Genomic DNA, 5,054 nt, shown 5'->3' on the forward strand with positions numbered 1-5,054 from the left:
CAAAGCGAGCACAAAAGAGCGCGAAGAGCCCACAATGGGCTTTGTGTGCCCCAACGCTTGGTGCTGGTTGCATCATCCAATATAAAGCTATTAGTTTGGGAACCAGATAGGCTTCCAGGGGTGCCAGCTTTCGTTTTTTAGAGTGAATGTGAGTGGCGGCATGCTCAAACTTGGGCTTTTCATATTATCCAGATCTTGGTAACCTTCAACACGATCTTCAAAATAATGGCACCCGGATACCAAATCTCCCCATCAGCATGTTCTGTTTGAGACTGATATTCATAGCGTGGCCTTTGCATGTCTTCTTTTTGCTGTGTTACCTCACTTCTTGCTTGGCATTTTTATTATTATTATTGAAGCACCCAAATAAACATGCTGAAGCCATGCGTGCCATATCTGTGGATTTGATTGAAGGGACACTAAAGGTTACCAGAAAGTGAAGTTAAAGTGATAAAGCAATGCTCTAGAACGTCTAAGGCCTCAATATAATCGCGAACAGAGCTTTAGTAACCGAGAAATTGAGGTAAATGCATGACACGATTCGAGACCCCCCAGTGAAATTACGGTACTAGCCCGATGACGAAAGCACTCCTCATCATAATTTGTTATAGTACTTAACTACTCGTATTAAAAAGATCATTTCATTAGATTATAAGAGGGAAGAAAATGCTACTTGTCTACTTCTATTCGATTCTAAGAAAAAAAAAAACATTTTGACGTTACCCTTGAGTAGTATGGGTGATCGAAAGATTTCGTTTTCGCTCGACTTCGCGCCGCGCGCGCTTTGGAGTTTCAGTTCTTTCCTATGGCGTCGTGCTACGGTGGTCCTGCTGGCTCGCGAAACTTGCATTTGGAACAAGCAGTGGGAATGCCACGTCCATGTGATGTCGTGGGATGCGCGAACGGTCCGCGGAACTTGGCCAAGGGCAGTTGCAGCGGGGAATCCAACGTTACTTATCAGTGTGCCAACGAGTGAACCTCTCCGTTCGAAGTGGTTAAGTGCCGAACCTCTTCCACAGCGCGTTGGCAAAGAGCCGAAAAATCGCATAGTGTGCTCGCTGCACTTTCGTCCAGAGGATTACGAGTTCAACGCCGACTTACTGAAGTCGTGTGGAGTACCTTTCAAAGCAATGTTTTCCAGTAGCGCTGTTCCGTCGGTCTTGCCTACATTCTCCGAAGCGCAAGAACAGCTCAGTGTTGCCACGACACATTAAAAAGTAGTAGTAGATTTTTTCGCGAAAAATCAGTAGAAATCAGTAGATTTTTTAATTTCAATTTTTGCACTCAGTTTATGAGCCCACGAATTCAGCGCTTATATTAGTACTGTGTTGAAGTATTGTAGCTTCCAGGAAATAGTACAAAAACTGATACCGAGATTCTTAGCGATACTTTTGAAAAACCCGGGGATCCAGAGAGCCATTGTCAAGCACGAATTTAAAAACAGTGAAGCCCTCCGATGGCCTATTCAAAGGCGTCAGATGGTAGTTAGTACCTGAAAGCTTTAGAGTATAGTATCTTCCAGGCAGGGGTAATTGGAGATCGCTGGGAGAGGCCTCCATAGATGCCTCCGTGCTGCAGTGCACATAAAAATAGGTTGGTCATGATGACAATGATTATGGTGGTTTCATAGTTGTGGGGTTCGGTATGCACCCACTTTCACAAATTCACCGCCTCACCTTTTCCCATAGAGCATAAAAACTCTATGCCTTTTCCCCACTTTGCTCAAAGACAGAGCTAGCGCCATGTTTGAGAGTGGAAACGCAAGGATGTATGTTAACCTCGGAGCCAACCACGTTTTTTTTTTTTGTCTCGCGAGGTGGCATCACATTAATATAACCTCTGTAACCTCTATAACCATCCACCCTCTGTACTGAAAAAGTTGCAGATTCTGCTTTCGTTTCAGCAGAAAAGCAAGAAAGTCAGCAGATTCAAGCGCTTTATCACTGAATCAGCAGAAAAATTTAAAAATCAGTAGATCTGATAAATCAGCAGCCGTGGCATCACTGGAACAACTGCAGGTCGAAGCAGTGTTGCCACGACACATAAAAAAATTGTAGTAGATTTTATCGCGAAAAATCAGTAGATTTTTAATTTCGATTTTTGCACTCAGTTTATGCGCCCACAAATTCAGCGCTTATATTAGTACTCTGTTGTAGTATTGTAGCTTCTAAGAAAGAGTACAAAAATTGACCCCGAGATTCTTGGCGACACTTTTGAAAAACCCGGGGATCCAGAGAGCCATTGTCAAGCACAAATTTAAAAACAGTGAAGCCCTCCGATGGCCTATTCGAAGGCGTCAGATGGTAGTTAGTACCTGAAAGTTTTAGAGTATGGTATCTTCCAGACAGGGGTAATTGGAGATCGCTGGGAGAGGCCTCCGTGCTGCAGTGGACATAAAAATAGTTTGATCATGGTGATGATGATGGTGGTTTCGTAGTTGTGGGGTACGGTAGTGCACCCACTTTCACGGATTCACCGCCTCACCTTTTCCCATAGTTTCATATTATTTATTTAGAAACTTTATGCCTTTACCCCACTTTGCTCAAAGACAGGTAGCGCCACGATTGAGAGTCTGGAAATGCAAGAATGTATGTTAACCTCGGAGCCTACCACGTTTTTTTTTTTTCACTTGCTAGGTGGCATCACATTAATATAAACTCTGTACTGAAAAAGTAGTAGCTTTTGCTCTCGTTTCAGTAAAAGCAAGAAAATCAGTAGATTCAAGCGCTTTATCACTGAATCAGCAGAAAGATGTAAAAATCAGTAGATCTACTGATAAATCAGCAGTCATGGCATCACTGGGTCGAAGACGGGGCGGTAAGTGCGGCATTTGGTTTTCACGAAAGAAAAGCTGCAAATGTGCGAATATGTACAGCCATGGCATACAGTTGCCGTCGTAGTAGTACGCAACGACGCCAGCAGCGCGAGCCCTCAACAGGAGGTCACGTTCTTCAATGCTTAAATCGCTGAAGTTGAGCCCAGCATCGCGAGCCAATGTGTCGTTGTCAGGGTCGTCCATTGCAACGAGCGTCAAAGTTGGCGTCATAAAATGAAGGACGAGCTTATCGTCGTGCGCTTTCCCTTCCGCTAGCCACCATAGTTTCGCTTTCGCGCTGCTGTCGGCTCTGTATTGGCTCTGTTTTTGGCCGCGCGTTTCCGTTTTGTGCAGAAGAGCCGTAACGCCGTCTGCGGGAGCTGTTTTACTCACCGACGGCGCAACGTCACTATGAGACCATGACGTCAGTACTCCTCGATCGGAGGGCGGGTGATTTGAACTGCGCTAGAGGTACGCGGACGCTTCAGAACGCATTTTCTCTTAAAATAAGTCTCTTTGCACGAAACAAGCGTTTCGAGGTTTCTGGGATGGTAATTCAACATTCCACGTTGATTTAATATTAAACTTTAGTGTCCCTTTAAACAGTGGAGCCCTTAAAAGTTCGGCTACTCTTCGTAACTTGTCCACAGAGTGCGCTGTATAAAGCCTGGTGCGGCTGACGGTATGCCTCGGTCTTTTCGCCCTTTAATTGTGAAGCTTTTTGCGGATCCTCCCGGCCTTGATGCAGCTGCTGTCGTGCTTCCCTACAGATGGTTACTGGTCCGTGCTCTACGGAACTGTGCAATGAAACTAGCGGTACCTAACTGTCTGTAGTTAGGTACCGCTAGTTTCAACAAATACATGCCTCAAGCGCATAATATATTTATTTAAGCAAAGCTTCCTACGCCTTCTTTCCCGGTGTTTGGCACACCTGTTCAGTCAGAGTGTCAGTTCAGTCAGATAGTCGGTCAGTTCTTTCTTAAGCGCAACTCTTCCTAAAACAGACCATGCACCAAGAGACCATGCACCAACTCGCCCAGCAAAAAGTTCTAAAACTATCAGTCAGTTTCACACCGAGTGAAGGGGGCTGACCCTGACATTTTGTTGAGAAAAAAGCCAGTGCAATGCAATATGCTTCTTACTTGATAAGGTGTACCTTTTTCAGGAGAGCTGAGATTTTTGTCTTTCTGTGATTTACAACCCTTCTCCCCCCAACCTCTCTCTCTGCAAGGCATATCCACTTGGAACAAATTTTCAGGATGACACTAGTTCCGAGGTATTCATTCCCAAAGTATGCGACGAAATACGTGAGCATTCTTACTTTTGTGCATCAGTGCATAAAACAGAAGTCTGGTAAAGGAAATTATAGCAGAACCCATCTCACAATGACTGTTGACAGTTGTGCCATTAGCATTCAAGCAATATAGCGGTGCACCTTACTGCTGATCGAAGTCACTTATTTAAAATATGTAGTGGGTCTTCTGAGGTTCCCGCTGCTACATACACTGTGTCTGGCGTCGGCCCACTTTGGCACTCGCTTGCCAAGATAACCCAAGATGACGGCACGACGACGTAGTGACAAGAATGCAATGACGAAGACTGAACGATGTCGATGTACCGACGAAGGCAGTAAGACAGCAATGACATGTCGATTCTGAAATGTTCGTGTAACGATGGCAGCATGCCGATGACGGCGTAAGGACAGTGAGATGACGATGGCGTAACGATGACAGTATGACGACAACCGGATGATGATGATAGCACGACGTCGACATGAAGACGACGGTATGACAACGGATGCATGCAATGACTGTCTGACAACGATGCAATGAAGATGATGTCCTGACAATGGCGGCATAATCATGATTTAATGACGACAGTGCGATTGCGATAGTATAACAAAGAAATGACGTCAATTGAACGACGAAGGCCATATGATGACGGCGTAAAGACCACATGGGATGACATTTCTGAGGTTATCGACGATGGCAAAATGACATCGTGACAACAACGGCATGAAAGCTGTGTGACGATGTTGAAACAACCACGATGGCATCGCATGATGATGGTATGACGACGAATGCATGACGACTGTACGAAGACCACGGCATGACGACAGTTGGATGACGAAGCTGGAATGACATCTGAAAGGCCACGACGGCATCGAGACTGCACAAGCAAATTAAGTGGCCCAAGCTGGTAGACAACTTGGGCCATTGTGTTTGCGTAAAGAGGATAG

This window comes from Dermacentor albipictus, unplaced genomic scaffold (assembly GCF_038994185.2).
Source record: "Dermacentor albipictus isolate Rhodes 1998 colony unplaced genomic scaffold, USDA_Dalb.pri_finalv2 scaffold_19, whole genome shotgun sequence".
In the NCBI taxonomy this organism is placed as follows: Eukaryota; Metazoa; Arthropoda; class Arachnida; order Ixodida; family Ixodidae; genus Dermacentor; species Dermacentor albipictus.